At 40.7% G+C, this 25,989-nt stretch overlaps 1 protein-coding gene and 1 long non-coding RNA gene across 5 annotated transcripts in view; one reads left to right on the forward strand and one right to left on the reverse strand.

Annotated features, from left to right (window-relative positions):
• Positions 1-622: 622 nt before the first annotated feature.
• LOC144270540 (uncharacterized) lies at positions 623-6,112 on the reverse strand. Its single transcript, XR_013347170.1, has 2 exons — positions 6,038-6,112; positions 623-5,381 (listed from the first exon to the last, which is right to left on the reverse strand). It is a non-coding gene; the product is annotated as an uncharacterized LOC144270540 (long non-coding RNA).
• A 74-nt stretch (positions 6,113-6,186) lies between these two features.
• PIK3CB (phosphatidylinositol-4,5-bisphosphate 3-kinase catalytic subunit beta) overlaps positions 6,187-25,989 on the forward strand; it is a 154,341-nt gene continuing 134,538 nt past the window's right edge. For 2 of the 4 annotated variants that reach the window (XR_013347118.1, XM_077826519.1), the window contains exon 1: positions 6,187-6,320. The gene's annotated coding sequence lies outside the window, so the exon portion shown is untranslated. Of the gene's footprint in view, positions 6,321-14,129; positions 14,195-25,989 lie in introns of all 4 variants that reach the window. The other 2 variants (XM_077826520.1, XM_077826521.1) reach the window with 2 other exon arrangements.

Here is a 25,989-nt window from a genome sequence, read left to right on the forward strand (position 1 = left end):
CTGACATCTGCATTTTCAGTCTGTTGGCACTCAGCCCATTATTTGCCATTGCCCCCCCCCCATTGTATTAGCTGTGAGAAACAAAGAGAAGCTTATAATAGGAACACATGGTAGTGCAAGGGTAAGAAGAGACCAGCACATAACAACTGTACAGTATACCTTCTAAATTACATTTTGGTTTAAAAAAAAAAATCTGTGTTCTACTGGTTGCCAAGTTTCCCTTTTCATATCCATTAGCATTTTAACTGTACACTCAGACTCATAATGGTCATGGCCATCACATTGTTTTAAAATTATCATACAGAGGGAAATAATCCGTTATGATCTCTTTTGTTTATAGGCTGTGTTTTGTGTTGAATTTGGTGTTATAGCCTCTTACCCATATCCAGCTGCTGCTTTATCACATCACTTACAAACTGTTGCAATATTTTGACCTCATACACAGAATTCTGTAGTTTCATGAATATCCTCTCTTCACATACTGAAGTCACTAGGAGCTGTAGTACCTATCACCACTTTTATTTTAGGAGCCTAAATATGGTTTTTGGCACTGAGCTTCAGGCACGCATGTTTGGAAAACGTAGGCCAAGATTGAAATAACATTTAAACAAATAACAGGAAATATGTCTGATGACTGTTTAATTCTTTTTTGTTATCGTTAACACCTTTTTAACTTGAATCACTAACAATATTCTTTCTCCAAAACAGTAAAGATTCACCATCTTCCATCCGTTAAGTTAGAGTGTAAGAGTTAACAATGTACATTCTTTGAGATATCAAGTGGATCTTACAGCAAAACTAGGGAAGAGCAGAGTTGATATTCCTGGCATTTAAGATAATGAGCAGAACAATCTTTATTAAAGGAAAAAGTTTTCTAAGTAAAAAAGGGAACAAGTTCAATTAAAAAAAATCACTTGCAGAGCACCTTTGAAGGGGAAAACCTTTGTTTCAATCTCCTCTTTAATTAGTTCACCCCTTGTTTCCAGCAATGCCCTGTTTCTGCAGACTGATGTTTTCCTTTAGGTGTTTCCTTTATGTGCTGTTGTCTCTTGCATTCTGTTCTGAGAGTGAGAAAGACAGGATAGAAACAAATAAAAAGAAGTGCTGGCCACCATAGAACATATTTAACAAGATGGGACATGAGTGTATGACAGAAGGGTAGCTAAAACCCTTACTCAAAAGGGGAAGTCATACCAACCCTATGGGTAAAGTAGCCATTTCAAAGGCTGTAAAGTATACTTATCTGAAACCAATGCCTGTGCCAGCTCTCCTTAATGGATCAACCTGAAAGAGCTCAAATCCTAAATTCTCTTTCCACCTACATTACTGTTAAGGATAGGTGAACTCATTTTATCTAACTTTGAACACACGCATACATAAAACTTATCTGTTTTCAGTTCTATGGAGTGGAACAGGGTAGGAAGAGGGAAAAGGTTGAGAAAAAATTAATGAAAATCTATGGCTAAAATAGAATTGAGCGGAAGCAGTGACAGACAGAAACTGAGAGGGGGAGGGAGTGAGGAGTACAGAAGGGAAAAGAGGCAAATTGAACAACAAAAACAAATAATACAGGATCTATATAAGTGCATATACTTTAGGGCACAACTTGTCTCAGCTTAGCTTTTACAGATGGTTTTCCTTTTCTTTTCCAAATGTCATGTAGGTTCACAATCTTTTCTTTAATACAGCTAAGGAAAAAAGTTTAAAATACAGGGAAAAGGGCTGCAAATTCAAACTAGTTTTGTACATCTCATTTTGATTCCTAAAATCCAAATTTGTGCGGAATTGGGTAGCCCCTCACTACTATATTAGGAGTCTGTCACATTATTTTTCATACGCAAGGAGTTCTAAAGCTCGTACATGTATTACAGTAGATGCCATACTGATAAAGGAGTGACTGTGTGGCAAACAGAATAGTCATTATACTCTCAAAATTGTACTCTCGCAGCTTTGGATAGAACATATTTTTTCAGGAGAAAAAAAATATTCACCGGAGCTCTGAAGTTATCTGGTACTTTTTCAAAAAAGTGCCTGTGCATAGATTACCCCATGAAGATTGTTTTTTGTGATATGGTGGGAACAATAAAGTAAGATAATATCTTGTTTGCCTCTCACAGTTACATTTTAGTTTTGCTTGGCCCCAATTATTTTCTAAGGATTTCCATCCTACTATGTAGCTGTTGTTTTGGATACTTCTGAGTACATTAGGTTGATTCCCCCCATCTCTTTTTGCTTACTGTCAACTGTCTTGCATCCTCTATTTTTTATGTTCTTTTCTTGTAGGGTGTTTGCATCTATCCCTTCAGTACTTTCGTACTAGCTGCAAACTTACCTTGTGTGTTGTGCCTTTACCTGGTAAAGCAGTTCCTTTTCCCTTCTCAGTTGTCTTGGCTACAGTAATGTGAGTACAAAGCATGTATTCTATCACCCTTCACCTGAAAGTATGACATGTTCTCAGTGTCCAAAAATGTGCCCTAGGTGGACATTTTACATGGAGACATAATTCAGATACAAAAGTCCCAGACAAAACTTTTGTTACATTGTTGCTGTATGTAAGAATAGCTGGGTATGGAAGGAAACATTAACAGACTGAAAATTAAGAAATTGAAAGTTAAGGTTACATTTAAAACCTCCTCTTTTTCTCTCTCCCAAGTAGTGGAGAAAAAAAAATGCAGATTTAAAATACTCCAAACAACTTTAATTCTGTCCCAGGCCCTTGCCACTCTGTGCACCATTCGTGATAGATAGGAATTTATGACAAGTATCACAATATCACAAGAAGGTGACCTGTTATAACTCCAAGTATCTTCATGTCTTGATCAAAGGCCTAGTGGTTGAGACCTCTTCAATACTCTTATTATTTTTTTAAGAGCTGACACTGTGTTTGGAGCTATATAGACACAAAATTAAAACAGTCTTTACTCCAAAGAGCTTACCATCTAGGACCTCAATCATGTATGATCTCCATGGGGACGTAACCCCACTAAAGTTGATTCACATGTGTAAAATAAGTATAATGGTAACTGCCTCCCCAGTATTAGTTTTTTTGTAATGTACTTTGAGTTCTGTGGATAACAGATACTGTTCAACTACAAAATATTATTATTAAAGTCAGAGGATGGCAGAGTGAAGACTACAGAGTTCAAGAATCCCAGCCCCCTTGGTCAGTCCACTAAAGATTCAGGAAAACCACAGCTGGTTTGCACCTTATAAAAACTGCATTGGCACATGCAGAACAACCTAAAATTCGCAAAAGCCAGAATAAATAAGTGTTTTCTAAATAATTTCCACCCAGCCTTTCCAAAAACAGTCAAAGTACTACAAAGTATCACTAATGCCAACTAACAACCCAAACATTGAGTTTCTAAACAGATGTTTGAGATTTAATATTTCAAATAATAAAGTAAAACAGTTCTCAAAGAGTCAAATATTGCTAACTTTTCACGCTATCTAGCTTTTGGAAACAAATCTCCTTTGGTAGAGAAACACAAAAAAACTCAGATGGATTGGTTTGATTTGGATGAAATAGGGTGGTGAGCAAAAGTGCATGTGTTAGCTGTGACAACTTGACCTATGGAGAGACAAGTATCTGTATGATCAAAACTCTTACCTGATGAGATTTTTTCATTTAAAATATATAGCAGATATTTTTTTCTATACAGAAGCGTCTATCATATTCCTACATATTATTTAAGATCATGATATTCAGAAAGAATGCTTACATTTTATCTGTGATATTAAATAGTCCTAAAGGAACTGAAAATAAGCACTCACAGGAACTATTAATTCATACAAACAACGAAGAGTAAGGTTGTGCAAAAATCTGACACATAGTAGGCAAGCTCTATTATTGACTCATGTATAACTTGACATTTTGCCTAAATATTGCATCATCTGCTGATCTCCCATGCAATATACCTAGGTTAACTGGAGAGCGTGGGGAGTGAAGTTTCTCATTCTTCCCAAAATCTTGGAGTGGGAAAACATTCTGTTACAATTTTGCCAACCCTAACATTATGCATTGTTAGTGCATGAGTATCCGAAAGTGAAATTGAATAGAAGTAAAAGTGAAATTGACCAGTCTTTTTATTTTCGGAGCTGAAAAATGAAAAAAAAATCATATAATGTGTGATTACTACACTAAAGAAGTGTTTTTAATATGCTTACCATGACTGTATTCCATTTTAAATATGAAAAAAGTAATGTACTAAAGCTTCATTCTGCTTTTATTGAAGTCAATAGGAATTTTGGTATTGACCTCAGTGGGAGAAGGCTCACTGTGCGCAAAATTCAATTTATCGGAGTTATAGGTACACAGCAACAGCATGTGTATTTCATGAGGTTATAGGTACACAAAAATAACATTCAAATGTCCTTTTCTTTGATTGTCTTTAAAAACAGTTTGCCTATTTTTAAGTCCTTTCAGTGGCATTTATTAGTTTCAGCATAATTTTCTGTAACTGTTCTAAGATTCTTAAAATGAGGATTTAGTATGGAAATGATCAGCTGCTGAAGGGAAAGAAGCTACTGTAATAAAACCTTCCCTGCTATTTTCCAAAGCTATTTCAAAGTGCTCTTCTTTTAAGAACCTTTCCCAGCTCTGTGTGAACATAGAAGATGACCTCTTTCAATCTTTTAAAATATGGCCCTAATTTGTAAGAATCCTCACTGCAAAGATGCAAGCATGGGAGGCTGGCACCCTTTAAATAATATACTATGTAACTTGCAGTTTTCCAGAGATGTCCTCAGAGAGGATACTAACTTAAGATGAGTTATACAATAGTAGCAATAACAGAATGTATTTATAATGTGAAGTTTTGCTACAATGAATAAGTAATGGAAGCAGTCTCCCTACATCAAAAAAAAACCTGTCAGCACAAAAAACAGTACTACTATTCTACAATCAAGGCTGCCCCTTAAGTAACACCACCCAGAGCAGCTGCTCTATTTTTGGTCTCAGGGGAGACTTGCCACCAGTATGTAACCAGGACTATAGGACCCTGTGTTTCTATGGGCCTCTGCCACCTCTGCTGTCCACAGGCCCGTGCTGCTTCTAGGGTCACTTCTGAATTACCAAGATTGGGGGGGATGGGGATGAGGGAAGATAGGGACACTGCAAGTCGGAGGGCACCTGAGTACAGTTCCTCTCGTGGAAGAGAACTGGGGCAACTTTTTAAGTCACTTCACAGAGGACCCTGCAAAACCTAGGGCCAACTTCACACATAGTATGATCAAAATAAGGAATAGTAAGATCTTTTGACCCTCTTGTTTCGTGCTCAGGAAACAATTACAGTGTTGTGGCCAGAGCAGGTGTCAGAGAATGGCTGTAAGCCTATTACTCAAAGTTGGACTTGGCACTTATCCAGTCATTTCCAGGAAAGCTGTTAAAACGAAAACAAACTCATTAGTTTTCTATCACACAGCAAGTGAGCAGCTCAAATCCCAGTCCACTCCTCCATGGGTGCGTTGCCAAGTCCTAGGCTGGGGGCTCGGGTGCTGTAACTGCTGGGTAGCTGCCACTCGGTACCTATCTTGGGGCATCCCTTGCCCGACGCCTGCCGTGTACCCGCAGTCTAGCACAGCCTGATCCGGGTACAAGTCTTCACACGGGGGTGCCTAAGCGAGGCCGGCCCCTTGTGCACCTGGGCACTCATGCCCCTGCCCTAATGCTGGGGTTTGCTGACGGGCGTGGCAGGCTGAAGCAGGACGAGCGCGTTACGGATCGTTGCCACCGCCCCCTATTTTCCAGCGATGCAGGTGCCCACATACTGGGGAGCCGTCCACATTCTGACAGACGAGCGCAGCAGGTGCTGTAACAGCCTCTCGCCCCTCCCTGCCCCCTGCAGCCCAGGGGCCACCTTCCCTGCCAGGGCTCCTTCGCCCAGCCCTATCCCAGCGCACCCTGCCCGGGCCCCTCCCCTCGGCCTCACCCGCCCACCCATGGCGCAAGCCACTCTCCCCGACCGCTTCCCTTCCCCCACCGTGCGTTGCACGTCAGGGGCAAGCCCCCCGCCCAGCCTGAGGCCTCCCCCCCAACCTGCGATGTCAGCATGCGCGAGCAGGAAGCCAACCGAGGCTGATATCGCAAGCCGCAATCGGATTGGCTGGGCTGGTGGGGGGCGTGGCGAAGTTAGGGGGCAGCTATTGCCTAGGAAACCGCCCTCCCTCTCACCTCGGCTCTAGGGTGTCCGCGCGTACGTATGCCGAGGCCTCGCGGGTCCATGTGAGTTACTGGTAACGGGCCGCTCAGTTGCTGCCGCGCTGGCTGGGAGGCGGCGGCTCAGAGGCAGCAGCAGCTGCTGCCGCCTCTGCCTGGGCAGGTGAGTGACTGCGTGAGGCGGGCGGAGAGGACCTTGTGCGTGTCCGTGTGAGAGCGGGAACGGCGTGTGAGTGCAACGTCGCCCCCCGCAACGACCGGGACCGCGCTTGGGCTGCGGCTGGCGGTGACTGCCCGGAGGGAAGCTGCCGCCGCGGCGCGGCGTGTGGACGGTTCCTACCCGAGCTTGGGCTTTGCCGAGGGCCGGGGCGCGGAGCAAGGGCGGTGTGAACGAGAGAAGTGGCTGCAGCAGTGTCTGGCTGCGCTACAGAGATAAACGGGGGAGTGGGGCGAGCCCCCCTCCCTCCTTCCCTACCCCACCCCCCGGGGGAGAGCTCACAAGTGACACAATGAAGCCTCCTTCTTCTCTTCCCTCCCGCCCAGGTTTGGCAGATCTAGGGCTGGTTTTCAATCCCTTCTCCAGCTGGTGCTCAGATCCTTTCTGCAGGGTAGTGGCTGCTCCCTTCCCTGTTTTCCTGGTGGTAGCAGCGAGCCAGTGTGCAGGGGACGGGGAGAGGAAAAGGGCATTTTTCAGCTTCCTTAAAAAAAAATTGCAACATTGGAGTTGCTCAACAGACACGATAGTCAGATATCTGCCCTCTTCCTGGCACTGGCAAATTTTAGTCACATCTTGGTCTTTATCAGTTAGGGGGAGAGGAGATGGTGCATAGGACTAAACCTTCAGATGGCTTTGAATTACTCATTAAAATAGGTGGGAGTAGTTTGATCTGTGAGAGAGAGGGGGAAGATAAGATTACTTAAGAGTTAGCATGATCTGAAAGGTCTTTTGCAGTGTGTCAATCTGTTTAAAACCTTACAAGTATCATTTACTTTTAAAGTTCAAAAATTAAGTGGCCCCAAGTCCCAGTGAAGATTCTTGTAGATAGATGGAAAAGCTCTCACCTCTTGGGGTGTGTGTATTTACTGCAGTGATGGGGGAAAAACCTCTTCCATCACTGTGGCAACATCTAGGCTACAGCAGCATAGCTACAGCCCCACAGCTGTGCTGCTGTCACGTTTGTAGTGTAGATGTACCCTTTGAAATGACAGGGGGGAATGGTGCTGTTCCTTCAAAATCTCTGAAACCTTAAAGGCAACTTCAACTGTGTGATGGCTATTTAAAAGGGTCCTTTTATGATTTGTTATTTATTAGTAGAGCCTAATATTACCTTTTATGCTTCAAAAAAAATTCTTTGATGTAGCTTCTGCATATTCATACTGCCTCCCTCTAGTGCTCCTGAACTTCAGGAACCTTCAAGAAAAACAGTGCCTGTTGGGATCACTTGAGTGACCTGCCCTCTGCAGCACCAGATGTTCTGAGCCAAATTTATAAGTGGTCATGCAGTCTCCAACTGCTGCAGTTCTTTCTGTTTTATGGCCTTTTGCAGGCATAGGGGTCTTTACTTCATGCCCAGAGAATTTTTTTCCAACCAAGAATTTCTTGTTAACCTGTTATGGCTTCCTTCCAGGCAGGCACATGGCTTTATGTGGTGTGGGGAGCCATAGTTTTAGAAAGTTGGTAGGTAGTAGTTTCTGTGGCATTTAGATTCTTGGACTGTCTGTAGCTTGACTCCAGGACACCATGTCCTATCCAGGTCCTAAGGACATGAAGGGAGAGAAACAGGTTTACAAAATGTTTATTTTATGCCCTTCTTTTTTCTGGAGTCAGATGCACATTGCGACGGAATGCACCCGTGTTCAATCCCTACACGCTATTGTAATAATCTTTGTACAAGGTATGCCTTGTGAGGTGTCATTTGAAAACTCATAACTTGCTGATCAGTAGTATCATGGTTAGGGCCCTGCCAAATTCACAGTCCATTTTTGTCAATTTCATGGTCATAGGATTTTCAAAATCATAAATTACATGATTTCAGCTATTTAAATTTTAAATTTCACAGTGTTGTAATTCTGGGTTCCTGACCCAAAAAGGAGTTGTCTGCCTTCAGAGCTGGGCAGCTGGAGAGTGGTGGCTGCTGGCCGGGAGCTGAGCTCTGAAGAGAGAGCCGCCAGCAGCAGCATAGAAGTAAGGATGGCATGGTATGGTATTGCCATCCTTACTTCTGCGCTGCTGCCTGCAGAGCTGGGCTCTCAGTCAGCAGCTACCACTCTTCAGCCACCCAGCTGTGAAGGCAGCAACGCAGAAGGGTGGCATGATATGGTATTGCCACTTCTGTGCTGTTGCTGGCAGGGTGCCGCCTTCAGAGCTGGGCACCCGGCCAGTAGCCGCGACTCTCTGGCCGCCCAGCTCTGAAGGCAGCACAGAAGAGAGGGTGGCAATACTGCAACCTCCCTAAAATAACGTTGTGACTCCCCCACCTCCGCAACTCCCTTTTGGGTCAGGACCCCCAATTTGAGAAACGCTGGTCTCCCCTGTGAAATCTATATAGCATAGAGTAAAAACAGACAAAAAATCAGATTTCACAGGTGGAGACCAGATTTCATGGTCTGTGACACATTTTTCATTGCCGTGAATTTGGTAGGCCCTAATCATGGTAAAATGTGCGTAACAGCTTTATGCGTAAAGTTGTTGTAAATTTCCCTTGTAAGATATTAAAAATACATGTTCAGACTCACATAGCACCAAACTAGTCAAACACACCTGTCTTGAACAAAGGAGTGTATGCTTGTCTTAACTTGCATTTAAGTAGTAAACAGAGTAATCAAACAGAAAAGGGGAAGGGAGAAAACAGAGCTCATGCAGGTGAAAAAACCCAGCAGGGAACATCCTTCTATACAAACTCTTTGTCTCCTGGTTCTCAGCTGGAAAAGTTTTTCAAGGGGCGGGGGGGAGACTAAAACTATAAAAAGGAGGGGCAAACATGTCAAGAGACCCCTGTCTCTCTCTCTGCCCATCTCCTTCTTTGCAGCTAAGTAGACAAAACAGCCAGTGGACTCTGGAGGAAGGGATCCTGACCTGAAGATTTTGGTCAGTAATGCTGTTGGAAGCATGTGGTGAGAAACTTTGCTTTGAATCTAATATAATTTAAGCTAAGTAGTGGAAAGCATTTTTATCTTTATTTTCTTGCAGCGATTTCTGACTTTTATGCCCCATTGGTTGTACTCACTTAAAATCTGTCTGTGTTGTTAATAAACTTGTTTAATCCACTATGTTTAAGTTAGAGTGTCTGGGTAACAATTTTTAAGGTAACAAGCTTGTGTATGTTATTCCCTTAAAGGAATAATAGACTGAATACATTTGAACTGTTCAGGAAAGGGCTGGGCAGTAAATAATATACATTTCTGGGAGGGCTGGGAGTCACCTTGCATAAGTAACCAAGGCTTGTAAAAGCCAGAATGTAACCCAAGTGTTGCTGGCACTTACAGTTACACACAGACACTCAGGATGTAGCTTGCATGCTGGAAGGTTGTTTGAGCTGCTCAGGAGGAAGCTACTTCAGCAAGGCATCGTAGGGCACCCCAGGTTGCAGGGCAAGGGTGGTACAGCATCCCACTGGTCTGGACTGCACCCCAGGTGTCACACACAGTACCTTGCTGTCTGTTACATCTCAGGGGGAGCCTATTCTCAGAAAAGTTCCTTGGCATGCTGTGCCTTTATGGCACCTTGGCACCAGGCATTCCTCTTGACCAGGGGTTCGCAAACTGGAGGTCGGGACCCCTCAGGGGGTCATGAGGTTATTACATAGGGGGTTGCAAGCTGTCAGCCTCCACCCCAAACCCTGCTTTGCCTCCAGCATTTATAATGGTGTTAAATATATTAAAAAGTTATTTTAATTTATAAGCGGGAGGGTCACACTCAGAGGCTTGCTATGTGAAAAGAGTCCCCAGTACAGAAGTTTGAGAACCACTGCTCTTGACTGCCCTGCATTCCAGACCTTTGGCTCCATCCTCAAGTTGGGATCCTGTTTCTATGCAAGGATGGCAGGGACAGATCAACCTCAAAAATCCATTAAATGGGGAAGCAGAAGCCCTTGGTGCCAGGATCAATGTTGTTATCTAGCTCTAACTCACCTGAGCAGTTAGGGTATGGTTCTGTGGTTGCTCCAGCACCAAAGAAGCTGGCTTCATTGCCAAAGTTAATCAGTGCTGGGAAGTCTTCATTGTCAGGGACTTTGGTGTTGTCTTTTCAGCTGACCAGTGTTGTTTCCCTTAGAATAATGGACTCTCTGAGTTCTTGGCTAACTGGGCTTTTGTTGGTGCTGAGCTCCCCTTACCTCCAGGGTTTCACTAGGGCCCAATGTTTAGGGAAACTTTGCATCTGCCTAAGGATAAAAAGAACTTGAGCTTAGAGGGGACTCTGTACCAGGGGACCCGGTGCTATCACAGAAGTTGAAGAAACATTATAGATTCAAGGGGCACATGGGCAGATCAGTGTTTTCCGATTCAGTTTTCTCGGTTCTGAGGGCATCTCTGGTTCCTTTTAAGTATTTCCAATTGAGCTCCCCCTTCTTTTGGGGTTGTTGCTGGATCCTCAGTGCCAGAATGCTTCCATCTTCTGCATGGTGCCATCATAGTTAGAAATGAATGTGAGTTTAGTGGTTGTGTTGTAGTCACTAGGTGACACAACTACTGTGTTCATGGCAAAATTTAACACTAACAGCGGCTTTGTGCATCTCAGAAACAATTTTGTTGCTTTTTATAGAGGGTGTGTTTGAGAAGAATGGTTTTGTTCTTTTGTATGACTTTAACTCAAGTAAAAAAAGCACTAGTTCAGAAACTAAACAGTGATATAATTTGTAACTAAAAGGTACAGATTATATTTAGTAAAGGGATGACAGTGTTTGTGGTAGCAGAACATAACTGATAGCAAATGTTTCTTGCATTTGTTGAAATGTATATTTGCAAAAAATCGTTGAGTATATTCCAATGCAAAGAACAATTTTCCTGTTGTATGACAAGACTAAACATTATATAAAACTTTATTTGGTATTGCATCTTTTGTTTAAACTGTGTTCTAAAATGCTGTGTACAGCTAAATAAATTACAGGGGAAAAACAGGTCAGTTAAGAGGGAAGTTATCATCCGCAAAGACTGGAAATAAAATGCAGAATTAAGGAGACAGAAAGATACAGAAAAGTTTTGTTTTTTTTCCCCCCTACAGTTTTGACTGAACATTTTCTCCCCTGTTCTGATTGGCTGTTTGCTCCAACACTCCCGCCCCCCCCCCCCCGTCTTTTCATCTCAGCCTCACTGCACACTCTGTGTCAAACCCACCTATTTCCCCACCCCTACACTCCTCCTGTAGCTTATCCTTTTTCATCTTAACCCCCCCCAAAAACCCAGAAACAAACTGTGGAACTTGTATGATGTTTGCTGTTATTACATGGTTTGCTCTGCTTGTGTATTCTACCACTTTCCCCTACTCTTTGTTTGTCCTGTCTGTTTAGACCAGGGGTCTCAAAGATGCGGCAACCCTTGGAGTTATTTGCTGTAGCCCACAAAGCTCCCCTCACCCACCACCCCCTCTCCCTCCCAGCATGCTGTGTCCCCGCTCCTCTGCCTACCTCCAAGCTCTTCCTGCTGCCAAACAGCTGTTTGGCAGTGCTTAGCGCTTTCCAGGAGGGATGGGGAAGGAGCGGGGAGCCATGTGCTAAAGGGAGGAGGCGGAGAAGAGGCGTGGCCAGGGCAGGGATTTGGGGAAGGGGTTGGAATAGGGGCAGGGAGGGGGCGGAGTCGGGATGGGGACTTTGGGGAAGGTGTTGGAATGGGGGTGGGAAGAGGTGGGGCAGGGCCTCATGCAAGGGCTGGGGCTGGGGGGCTTTTGTACCTTTATATGAAAAGGTGTCAGTGATGCGGCCCTCAGGCCAATGTACTAGTCCTCATGTGGCCCTCATGGTGATATGAGTTTGAGATCCCTGGTTTAGACAGTATGCTCTTGGGTGCGGGAACCACAATGCCTAGCATGGTGGGGCTCAATTCTTGCTTACTCCCTAGGCAGTACCATAATAAACATGATTAATAATAGTTCTGTATTACAGACTCTAAAGAGGAGAAGGAGGCTTTTGAAAAGGTCAGGGAGGAAACTAGTATCAGATGGGGAGGGAGCAGAGACAGATGAGCTCCATGAAGTAGGCTGTAGCTAATCCCTAGAGGACTTTAAAGAACAGTGAGGGCAATTTGGAACTAAATCCTGAAATGAATGGGATTCAGTGGAATTGCTGGAAAATAGGAATGATATTCTATGTCTGAGTGAAGCTTTATCAGCAGCTTGCTGCTCATGCAGTATGCTGCAGAGGATGGGTGAGCTGGGCTGGGCGTTAGTTGGAGGCTACATCTACACAGCAAAAAAAAGACCTGTGGCAGCAAGTCTCAGAGTCTGAGTCAACTGCTTGAGCTTGCGCTGAGGGGCTGAAAATAGCAGTGTAGATGCTGGCCTCAGATTGGAGACCAGTTCTGAAACCTAGTGGGGAGGATATCTGAGTCTGTTGACCCGGGTTCTGAGACTTGCTTCTAGGGGTGGGTGGTTGGTGATGGTTTTTTGTCATTATTTGTTTACTGTGTAGATGTATCTATAAAGAAGGAAGTAAATATAACAAGATGGTAAGAAATAAAGGTTGCGATGGGGATTTCAGCAGAGGTGGAGTCAAACTAGTGGCATACACAGGGAAATATTGGAGAGGTGGTTTTAGTTTGAATCACTTCTGTCTTTGAGAGGAACTACAGGTTTATTTAGTCAGAAAAGGCAAGAGTAGATAGGGAAGCTTTGTCATGGAAGCCAAAACTTTAAGAAAACATGCAGTAAATTTGTCTGCCTCAGCTTTTGGATGCTTGAGGCAGACAAATCTTGTTTCTGATTTTCAGATAAGCTGAGGACCCACAGCTTGAGTTGATTAAAGTGTAAAATTGGCTGTGTAGGTTTTGAAAGTTTTGTTTTCAATTGGTAACCATTGGAATAAAGTGGTAATTCAGGCAAATGGTAGGGAGAACACATCCAACAAGAAAAGGGGTAGATAGTTTGGCTCCAGTGTTGGAACATAACCAAGGATTCTAAAGAGGAAGAGTGTAGAGGAAGACTACCATCTGAAAAAGAGTAGAGAGGGAGCATCCAGAGATTCTTGCATATGTGTATAGAGCTGATCTAGGAGTATGAAGTAGTCAGTCAGTTTCAGAGACTCAACAAACAGTACTAAAAGAGATAAGGCTTACTTGTGGAGGTTTGAAATGTCTTTGCTGCTATCTTATTGGACTTCACTTTGTGGGATTAAGTAAATAACTTGGAGGGAGTGGTGTGTGTGCGCGCGCGTGTATGTGGGGGAGGGGAAGATAAGTAATGTGAGAGGATGAAGTATAATTCTCTTGGGCCGTGATCATCTGGAGTTCTGCACTGGTAATACAATACATTACTATAAAATTTTTCTTTTTGTAATGACTGAGGGTATGGCGCGGCGGGAAAGGAGTGAAGAGAAGAAGTGCTATTTTGTTTTTTATTTGCATGTGAAGAAAGGGCTTATGACTCTAAACTGTTTATAGTGGGGTGGTTAGTGTTCATTGTGTTCACATAAAGTAGTAAATAAATTCCATGAATTCCTAACCTTTTGAGCTAGGAAGAGGAATGGTCTGTGAGGTTTGAGAAGATTTTCAACTGGCGGCTGAAGCATAAATCTCTTGCCTAACACACAAGCAAAAAGTTTTACCTGCCAACATTAGTAATGAAAATAGGAAAAATTTGATTTATCAACCTGTTGAGAGTTGGTCAGAAAGTACATAAAAGAAATAACCTCTTGACTACTTTTTGATGATCTCCCTCTTTTTAATAAAACTTCTGAAAATACTCCCTTATTAAAACAGCTATAATCTGCTTATTCCTACACAACTGTTTTTATCCTAATAATAATCCTTTGCATTCCTATAGTTCCCACAATTCATGAATCATATAAAATACTTCAGATACTCAATGATGAAGCTTTGCCCTGGGAGGTAAGTGGTCATACCCATTTTATAGATCAAGAAAATGAAGTATTGATAGGTTTATTTGTTTTATGTAATGCCAACTAACCATTATGATTCTCAGTCCTCTGGGTTCAACAGAAGCAAGGCTGCCTCTGAGGCACTATTGAAGCATTAATGTTTTTTTAATATTTAAATTTTTACGCTGGCCATAGTGGTGATAGTAGAATTGTGTGTTTTATGCAAAGTAAGTGATAGACACACTAATGAAAATGTTAGTTTAGATCTGGTTTCAGTAAAGCACTTAAGCATATGAGTAGTATCATTGACCTCAAGAAAAGCATAAGCTTAAGTTCTTTGCTGAATTGGGGCTTTAATGCTTAAATTAAGGAAGAAAATACTTTTAAATGTAACTCTTAACCAAATTTTTGATCAAATTAAATATATCTGGGTGGTCAAGTCATGGAACTGTATCAGATCATATCTTTTCATAGTTAATTTATGTAATTGTCTTTGTTTTTCAGTTGTCCATTAACTTTGTAATTGGCATAGTACATTACATGTTGTTTATTTATATCGTACTTATGAGCCAAAGTGCTGGGGAAGGATAACAGTAGGATATAATATTAAAAGGAAAAAAGTCACAGTATAAACTAATAAATCAGCAAGTGGTTCTTGGTGAGAGCAAGCTGTTGGGTTTACACGAACAGGAAGAAAAATCAAATAATTCAAAGTTATATTAAGCAGAAAGGTAGTGAGACTTTTGTACTTGTCATTTAATCCTAAGAAAAAAGGGGAAAAAGTGCAAGCTAGAGAAGATAGAAGAGAAAAAACAAAATATTTGTAAATTAATGGAACAAATAAAAAAGTAAATGAAGGATTAATTCAGCTGCTAAAGTTAAAAGTTGCAATGAGAACTTTAAAGCAAGTAAGTATCACGGTACCTGCTTTACAGCAATAATTACCCATTTGCCTGATTTACTGTCTGATTCTTCAAAGGATTAAGGAGGAGTCCCATTGGTTACAAATTTCTGCACAATTGCATTGGTCTGGCCATGCAGATTCCTTTGCAGAGTTGGCGCCTTACTATGTACCTGACTTTATGGCTTGGTCCTTAGGTTTGCTGAGTACCTGGACTTCTCATTGGCTTCAACAAAAGTTACAGGTGCTTTTCATCTTTTGGAATCAGTTCTGTAAAATGTGTACTCCCAGGGCATTTCCCACATCAAATTAGGATTCTTTATCGCTTCATATTCTATCTTCTTCAGTTTCCTCAAAATAATGTTTGTGATATGATGCAAGCCTTCATCTCTTCCCGTTTTATCATAATAGAATTGTATTTAAGATGCTTAGTAAGATTTCCCAAGCCCTTTTAGATGAATCTACTTCTAGGGTTTCAAAATTAATTTTATTGGTGGGAAAGTTTGTGGTAAGACACTGAGTTGGGACTCAGAATATCTGGATTCAATTCCCAGCTGTGCCACAGACCTCTTGTATGATCCTGGGAAAGTAATTTCATTTGTCTGTGCCTTAGTTCCCCATCTGTAATAATGGGGATAATAGTACTTTTAGTCTACTTATATCTTAAGATAGTCCATCCAGGGGCTTTGTCTTATGTGTATGCATAGTGCCTAGCACAACAGGGGTCCTAGTCTGAAGTAGGACCTCTATGTGCTACTGTAATACAAATAATATTATTAATAATATATTAAATTATTTAGCTATGGAAACTTTCAGTTGCAGCAGCTGATATCAGACATGAATAGCTGGTAAGTATTTGTATACACTACAGTTTTAGATTAGGAATATTGTTTCTCATCCTCATTTGAAATGTGAACTGTATAGTCTCAATTTAATGCATTTTTATATGGCACTTTTAAAAACACATCTGGTAAAATATGTAATAGCTGGAATGTTTTTGCTTTGACTGGGAGCTTTTACTGAGGAGATGCCCTTTTAGGGAATGAAAATCTACTCTTTTATGAAGCACTACAAAAATTAGCCATAAAAAGGAAGAGGAAAAAATCCTTTACCATTGCATTTAAAAGGTTTGGATTTTTGAATGTTAGTGTATTAAATGGGATGTCTTTTTAGTGTAAATAGTTTAATTGGGAATACAAATATAAATGATTAACCCTCTCTATTTAGAACTATTATCCATGAGTTTATCTTTCTGTTTTAGATAAGTTAGGTAAATTTTGTGAGAGGTTAGCGACATTCCTGTCTTAGTCTCTCCACTAGAACTGATAGTATCAAATATTTTAACGTGTACTCTTTCTCAAGTGACATGATTTTTTTTGTCACATAAAGCAAATTAACATGTAAGCAGATGTGTCCTAACTTTATTTCTACTTTGATTGGAATGAACATTGGTTGTGATCAGTCATAAGATTCAAAGAGGTCTTTATTTCCATGTGTCTTTGGTTTCCCACCATCTGTTTGATCATTTGAAATACCAGTTTTAGTGTTTAAAACCGCTCTTTGGGGATTGAAATGCTTGAGGGGATGGAATGGAACGGAACATGGTCTCTCAAATCTCTAGGTGATCAGTTCAAATCAACCCCAACCCGGTAATGACCAAAAGTCAGGGCCGCTTATTAACTGTCTGAATGAAAAATAGGTGCTGGTCTCAAATCCGTTTGTAGTAGGTATGTATCTAATATCAAAATTCACACCTTTATGTCAGGTCAGCAGAGTGGTCAAAGATTGAACGGCAAGGAGATGGATCTACTTGTGGAGGGTCAAGTCAGAACTGCGGTTCACTGGTCAGGAAACTTAGCTGTCTTATGCTTAGTTGTCTTAACAAATCAGAGCTCAGATTTCCTGGGTAATCTGCTGCAAATTGACATTAAAATAATCTAGTGTCCCTAAATGAAAAAAGGACATAAAGCCTATTTCTTTTTTCCTTTGCAGATCATCTTTTAAAACACAGACTTTGGTTGCAGTTTCTCAGAGAACAGCCTTGCAGAGTAAATTAATCGTATTCTGTATTCGTATGACTTTATAGACTTCCCTTAAAGATTAGAGGTGTGTAGGTATTTAGACTCTTTATTTAGGAAGAAAGCTTCAGACCAGGCTGCATTTATGGAACACTTTCTGTCCAAATTACTGGATTTCAGTAAAGGGATCTAATTAGTAGGGAGAAGTTACTAGATTACATTTGGGATGCACAGTGCCAAAGGAAATAATAGTGGCACTATTATTGTTTCATTTCTGGTATGTTGAACTCAGACTGGGTTCTGGCAGCTGTCAGAAATAAAACATAGTTAAGTTTTGATGGGAGCAGAATTTATATTTGATCTTGGCCCGGTGACTTGCTGGTTAACCTTTAGTGAATAACTAAAGTTCTGTGTTCCAGTTTAACAGATGTGCAAAATTCCTTGATACTTGCTACCGCATAGTGGCGAGTGCTAATGTTTGACATGAACAGTCTGTCATGAAAGGCCATATAATGTAAGACTATTATTAATTGAAGAAATATTGCAGAAGTGCACTTTATTGAGCTCATGCCTCTTAGGTTATATAATATCAGGAGGTCATTCTGAGATTTTCTGTGTCTTTGAGTAGGTGTAAAAGCAAATATATAAAGAACAATTGGATGATTCGGGCCTTGTTGGTTTTTTGCCTTTGTTGAGCTATTCTGTTTCTCCTTTCCATGTTTGTAATACTTTTTATTTTTATTTTTTGAAAGGAAACTCATTCAAATTTTTAGTTTCCAAATATTGGGATTCAGTGAAAAAATACAGTGTCTTTTTAGGTTGATGGTGGAAATGAGTTGTCTATAATTTTAACTCTGAGAAGGTTAAATATGTAATAGATTTCCAATCACATTGTGTTAACTGGAGCTCCTTTTGTTTCGCTAACTGTCACAGAATGTTGACAGCTTTGGGAAAGAGACTTGTTGTTGCTTTGTGTGTGTGAGAAATGGCGAACAGCGTATAGGTAGTCTGTAGAAAAGGAGTCTGAGAAGCGTCCCTCTTCAGGGCCTGACCCTGACCATGAGAGAGCAGAATGTTCCTCCATAAGGAGTGCCCCTTCAGCTGCTATGGCTCTGAAGCCAGTTTTGGGTGAGAAATGTCAATAGTTTTTCTCACCTGTGGCCTCCTCAAAGCATTCAAAACCATCTGAGATTGATCAGCCACACTCTTCATCTCACAAAAAGGTGATTAAAAAGGTCTTCCATTGCCAAATAGAGGTCTGGTCATAAGCATCAGTACTCACTGACACTGTATGAGGCAGTGCTGTGGACTCTGGTAGGACCATTGAAACCAGTGCCTTCTCTTTTACCAGGGAGATCTTTGACCATGGCACCTTCAGATCTTGTACTAGTTCCAGCAGCTGTATGCTTAATTCTGCTGTTGGTGCTGTCGATGATGCAAGCCATTCTTGTGGCAAATGACAGTTTTCCCCCCGGGATGGTTCTTGGAGTATCCAGGACTGGGAGTCACCTTGTTAGCCTCTGCCTGCAGTAAGAGGGAGTGGCGCTCTTGTGGTAGCTGGATGTGAATTCCTGCACACCACCCGCCTTTCAGCTACTCAAGCACTCCTCTGTGGGCTATGCCACCCTTACTTTGTCTTTCAGGTTGACAATAGGTACAACCCAATCATGAGTTTCTTTGAGTCCTTTCCCTGTGATATCCGGCCCCTGACATTGGTTAGTCACAGAAATTCCAGATCCTTTGCACTGAGAGGTACAGCATACCCCACTTTTGCCTTAAACCACTGCTTCTGCAAACCACACAGCACTTGTGAGCACTTAAAACAAAAATGGATTTATTTAAGAAAGAATAAATATTTAACGAGAAATGAGAGTGGTGAAAACAAATGGTGCAATACAAAATTTTAAAACGTGAACCTGGATCTACACTCACAGTTTTGTGTTCAGTGGTGATTTGCCATCTTGATGAGGCATTGTTTTTGGTTGCAGGCCTCCGGTATATCAGGGAACTACAAAATACAGTAGAAGACTTGCAATTTGAGGGCACTGAGCTTTTTTCCCAGAAGATAGATGATGCCATGTGCACGTTAAAAGATTCTTGGGCAGTTCTTCGCTCACTGGAGGTCTACATCCTAGTGATGAAGAGGAAACACATGCTCAGTACAGCCCTTACTACACTCAGGATGTTTCTAAATCAGAGATCTAACCATCCTAGGTGTCACCCGTCGGCCTCATCCATAGCAGGCCTTTCTCACTGGCTTCAAAACAATCATTTTTACATCACAGTCGAGGACAGCATATAGACTGTAAATCATCTCCAATTTTAGACATCCACCCCCTATTTGGAGAATCTATCTTCCTTTTACGTTCCACGGACAGAAATTTTTTCAGGCAGGTGAGTTCTTAGCAGTGTGAAGGAGGGATATATTTTCCAATTAATATTCTTCCCCTTCACCATCCTTTTTCAGGGACTTCTCTCATGAGGCTATATTAGTATACAATGTGTACAGTCTCTCTTGGATCTGAGAGCAGTTGAGGAGGTTCCTTACCAACAGAGAGCAAGGGGGGCTTCTCTTGCCTCTACTTCCTGGTTACCCTAGCATCTGTTATCCCTTCCTTGGAGATGGGAGATTGATATGCTCTCAGTCTGCAGGATGTGTACTTTTAATGTGGCAATCTATCCTGGCCAGAGAAAGAAAGTATTTTCGATTCACAACAGGCAATGTGTACTAATAGTACACAGTACTGCCTTTCAGTCTATCCATTGCCCCAGAGGTGTTCAACAAATATACGGCAATAATAGCAGCTCCTCTTTGCCATTCAGAGATTCAAATACTTCCTTATCTGGACAGTTGGCTAATTTGGAAAAGATCAGGTTCCCACGTCCAAAACAGCATCTTTGCTCATCGGACATCCTTTTTTTCTCGTCTTGGTCTAAAATTAAATATAGACAAATAGACGTTACAACCAACACAAATAATAAATATCATAGGGACAGATCTAAACTGTACAGCCAGTGTGGTTCATCTTCCAATGGACAGTTCCAGTCCATAGTCTCTCTGTCCAAAATCCTCCAATCACAACAATACTGATGTCCTTGGGTTTGTGTGCAGCTATTAGTTCACATGACCTCGTCCAAGTATGTGAGTTAGCATACCAGACTTCACCACAGGTGTCCTCTTCAGACCTGGATCCACATGGTATATTGCCTAAACAGGCATTTTGTGTACATGTTGATTTGTGTGCCTGCTTGAGTGCTTCAGTCTCTGAATTGGTGGATGGGCCCTCAAAATGTACGCAAGGGTATTCCCTTTTTGCCAGCAGAACCAACTGTGACTCTGGTAATGGATGGCTCCACCAAAGGTTGGGGAGCCCACCTGGGTCAGCTTCAGGCTTAGGCACTTTGGAGCAAAATCTCCTGGGCCTTACATATAAATATACTGGCCCTTTGAATCGTTCAGAGAGCTTTTGAGATGTTAGTTTCCACCATCAGAAACTGGGGAGGAGGGGGTTCAGGTGTTTATTGACAACACCACTGTTTTATCTGAACAGGCAGAGAGATCTGAGATCTAATCAATTATGCCAAGAAATGATCCATGTAGGCAACTTGTGCATAAAGAACAATGTCTTGCTAAAGAGAGTGATGAATACTATTGCAGTTTTCTTCAGTAGGAACTTCCTAAACCGTCTTGAGGCATCAGTACACAGACCTTCCACATCGGCTCTTTCAAGTAATAGACATCTTTGCAACCAATCTGAAGAGCAAATGCAGGAAATTCTGCTCCAGATTCTTTGACAGATATCTTCCTTCTCCCTTGGTCAGGTCTTCTGATGTATGCGTTTCCTTCTGTCCCTCTAATTCTGAGGGTGATCAGGAAGCTAAAGAGACAAAACAACGTTAATCCTCATAGAACCAGCCTGGACAAGGCAGTACTGACCTTGTGTATCATAACCAAGCCGATATACTGCACCTTACCCTATAGTCTCTTTACCTCACAGTGTGGATGATCTCTGGTTGAGCAGTGAGGGAAGAGTACTCACAGAATGTCCAAGCCATTTTGGTGTGCAGCAGGAAGGACACAAACAGAGCCAATTATGCAGCAAAATGGAAATGGTTCTTAGCATGGGCTGAGTCTCACAAGTTGTCACCGCGAAATATGGAAACTAGGCATATAATAGAGACTTCACTTCATTTGAAATTGTCTGGCCTCTTCATCGGTTCAGTGAGGGTGCATTTAGTCTCCATTTCTGCAATACGTCTACCAGTAGATAGATTTTCTGTCTTTTTTGCATCTCTTGGTATCTAGGTTTTTTTTCTTTTTTTTTTAAAGAGCATTGTTCATATGTACCTTCATGTGTCTGATCCAGTACCCTCACGGGACCTGCATTTGGTTCTGTAGAGTTTAATGGGTTCCCCATTGAACCTTTAGCAACATCTTACTTATCTTTGCTATCAAATGAAAACTGCATTTCTGGTAGCAGTTAGTTACTTCTGCACGACGGGTGTTGGAGCTCCAGGCATCGCTAGCTGTGAACCCCCTGTTTCATGCCATTTCACAAAGACCAGGTTTCTCTTAGGTGATATCCTATGTCTATGCCTAAGATTGTATCTGCATTTCACCTCACTCAGTTCATTCATCTTCCAGTGTTTTTTCAGAAACCCCATTCCAGCAAACCCAAGAGAAGCGTCTTTCTTTGTACGTTTGGAGGGCTCTCTATCCTTCTATCTGGACAACACAAAATGTTCTCAGATCATCTGCTAGACTTTTTTAGGCTTTGGTGAAAGGAGTAAAGGGCAACCGGTTACAACCAGTGTATATCTCACTGGATATCTTACTGTAACCAACTCTGCTATAATCTAGCAAAGGTTTCTCCTCTGAGAGTAATAGCACATTCCGTTTGGTCAGCTATCTTGAGTAACATAGTGGTGATGGACATTTGTGTGGTCCTTGGTATTTACCTTTTCTAGACAATATGCTGTCACTGAATCTTCCCAGGACAATGCCAACTTCAGAAGTCAGCCCTGCTGTTTCCCTTCAAGTAATCTGAAGTCCCATCACCTGCAAGGAAACTGCTGGTGAGTGAAATATATGTGTGCACAGACACTTGAAGGAGAAAAAAGTTATCTGTCTGTGCAGTAACTGTTGTTCTGTGAGATGTGTTGTGCAATCCTCCTCCTCCTCCTTCCCCTGCAACTTCAGGTATTAGTAAGCCGTCCGAAGGAATGGAGAATGAGGTGGTGGCCACAACTCTTTTATACCCTCAACTCTGTGTGCACGAGAATGACAGGGGAACATGCATTGCCTAGTGATACTTCTGGAAAAAGTCCTTTCCTCACACACTCAGTAGATTATAAGCTTTGTAATGATACCTTACAAGAAACCTTTTGCATAAAGAATATTCCAGTTATGTTATATTTACACTCATAAGCATATTTCCATAAAACATATGGACTGCAATGTCACAGTAGGTAATAATTTATTTTCTTCAGCACCATGGTGTGACATACTAGAGGCTCTATGATATTGAAAAAAGCTGGGGGGAGTAGAAGAGAAGAAAGAAGCTGAAGGTTTTGATGCTTGATGCATTTAGCACCCAGCCATAAAAGGTTTTGTTTTTTGGCATTTGGGAAGTAGTCCTAAGGAGACTTTACACTTGTTAGTGGGTGTTAGAATTCTTCATTCCCAATAACAGCAACCAAGGTCAGTGACTAGCTGACCTATAGCACTTCACATTTATATCCAAAGCTATGCCCAACAATGATGGGGTTAGCCATTGATGCTTCTGCTGAAGTATCAGCAGCGGAATAGTTGATTTTTGGTATTTAAATTGTACTTGTCAGAGATAAAACTACACTGCAGCATAGTTCAGGATAGCAGCAGTTCACATTTTTCTGAAGTATTTCATGCTGTTAATCTGATGTATAGCTGAATCTACCTTTAGTGCACATTTTGAAAGTTATTTCAACAACCATTATGGATACAGATGATTGTTTACATGAAAACTTGATTACTAGAGTGCAGTTATTAGCAACTTCACAGGAAAGGATAATTATAGTAACGTGATTATTTGGACACAAAATTATTTTTTTCAGTTTGGCTCTTCTAATGTGTTTTTATGTACATCAAACCCTCACAACAAAAAGAAAATTAGGGAACTAAACATACAGTATGTTAACTGAAACGTGGTGAGGAAGTGAAAATCAGTGTGTTAGTCTATATTACTCAGTTTTTCCTATCTGGAAGAGATTTCAGGGAACAGAAAGTAGTAATAGCTTCATTTTGAAAAAAGTTAGCATGTAATGGGTAAAATATTTGCAGAACTACAGATGAAGCAAGTAAACTGGGTCAGAGTCTGAGGTAGCATAGGACCTAATCCAAAACCCACTGACATAATACAGAGAAACTCCTGATAACTGCCGTGGGCTTTGGATTGGGCCCCACGTGAGGAGATTGCAACAGAAAGTTAACCCTCTTTCCCTTCCCCCTCCCCCCCAAAAAAGTTTGCAAAATAGTAGTGATAAGAGATATTTTGGAGGTATATTAAGCAATAAGTATGTTCACATGGTATAAAAGTACTTCCTTTAAACATGTGAAAGAGGGAACTACAGGAAAAAAAGAGCAGTTCTTGCCTGATTTCAGTGTGTGGTTATGGTCGGAAAAGTGACTGTTAAAAGGGTGTTTTTACTCACCTGATTTGATCCATGTGCGTTCAGTCATACTTTTTGTTTGCTTTAACAACAAATTCGATGTTTTAGAACTACAGAATCGATAAAGCTCAGAGTGTGAGCAGGATTCTTCTATGACTTAGGTCAAAACATAGAATTTGCTAGTGTTGTTTCGTTTGTAGCATCTTTATTACTGATGGTGATACATAGGCCAGAGAACAACACCACCACCGCTTGACTTTCAGTTTACAGGTACATTTTGTTAGGTTGGCTGTTCAAAATCTTTTTTTCCTTTCTTAAAATTGTGGATTTCTATTTTAAATAGATTGGGACTTCTAGACATTCTTGAAATAGTGATTTTATAAATGTCTACTTTTTAGTTGTGGTGGAATTAATATCTTTTCCTTACAGCTGTGATAGAACTTTTAGCATACTTTAGTATTTAAGGAGCTGAACTTTAATAAATGGAATTTATTAGCTGCCAAAAATTACATTATTTCCTAGACTTGAACACTTTTTAAAAGATCTTTTCTTTTTGGTTCCGGAGTAGTTTTAACTTTTCCCCCTTAGATTTATCTTTTGCTTAACTTTCACAACGGCTTAATGTGGGGGAGAAGGGACTGCAGTGTGGCTACTACTGCTCTTGCTCTTCTGGCAAAAGTGCTTGTTGTGAATTCATACAATCTGTTGGATTGCAGCAGAACCTGTTTGAAAGCTCTTCACTAGCCTGATAAAGGGCCTTTATGGTTTGAAAGCTTGTTGATGCAATAAAAGGTAATGTGTGATTAAAAACTTATCTGCTGGGCTTCAACAGCACTTGCATTTAGTCCTGTAATGTAATTAATAGCATGCCCATGTCTTCAAGACTTGAGACCAGAGGAATTTATTTGTGTTTTGTTTTGTTTTTTGTTTTGTTTGGAAAGGCATCTGGAAATTCCAAAAAACATAGAACAGTAGGTATGTTCACCTGGTACTTACTTGAAAATGTTAACTAAGTAGTCCAGATCAGTTTGGTGTTACAAATTTTAACTTGTGTATGCAGAGGAAAGTTGTTTCGGAGTTTTGGCTGCCTTCTTCAAACAAGAGCATGCATGTAGTAGTGTGCTCACAAAAGAGCAATCAGAATGAAGAATTGTGGAAAGTCATCAGCTACAGTCAATCACGTACCTTTACTTGTGAACTAGACTTCTTCAAACATATCAAAGGCATTTGCTCTTATGGAACATAAAGGTCATTTAGGAATTCTCTGGTTATATTATGCTTTTTATTTTTAATTGAGTTTGTTCCTCTGACTGTTGTAATTGTGCCTAGTAATGATAGGTGCAAATATAATTGTGAATAAATAAAAAGCAAATTAAGAGAAACCCTGATCTATCAGAGCTCAAAAAATCTTTTAATTTTGTAAAATGGACATATACATCATGAAACTTCTTTATGGTTAAATTTAAATAGCTCCACAGTCTTTCTCAGGCCTAGGACATCTATCCCAAATCTTCAATAGTGAGTTATCTTTAGGGTGGATAATTTTTTTTTTATTTAAAAAATCAGATTATTTTACTTTAAATCACTTTTTAAATTTAAATTAAAAACCTATTTGAAATTGACAACTTATGGTAAAGCCTAATTGTATTGTAATCTATTATAATAATTTAAATTAAATACAAAAAAATAATATTAAGCCATACATGTTTGCTGCCAATTTTTGAAGAACATCAAATCACTGAAGTGTTGGAAGTGTCTGGCTAAATAGCTGGAACCAGCATTTGGTGAAGTGCTAAATTAGCTTTAAACAGCAGTGTACTATTCTGCAGGTGCAGAGGAGTAGTTTATTCACTTAATTTAACCCAATGACTAGTTCATTCAAAGTTAAGAAACCAATTGAGAGTTGAAAATGCAGAAAAGGTTTTTTTCCTCTTGCCATCTATGAATAAAAACTAAGTGTGAGAGGATGAGATCTACTAGTTCTAATTATGCAGCGACCAGAAATAATCAGTTAAATGTACTAACTACAGATACTTCCTTTGTTTGTTAAATCAGTTAGCTTTAAATGCAAAACATGTTTTGATAAAACTTTTTCTTATGCATCAAGCACATTTAAGGTAGGTTTATTTAATAAAAATATTAAATAGTGCTTTGTGCATTTTTAATTGAATTGCTAGATAAATAGTTTGACACAAATTGCAAGTAAAAATTAATCACGTAGTAAATAAGAAATGCATC

Source organism: Eretmochelys imbricata, chromosome 9 (genome assembly GCF_965152235.1).
Source record: "Eretmochelys imbricata isolate rEreImb1 chromosome 9, rEreImb1.hap1, whole genome shotgun sequence".
NCBI classification, from domain to species: Eukaryota; Metazoa; Chordata; order Testudines; family Cheloniidae; genus Eretmochelys; species Eretmochelys imbricata.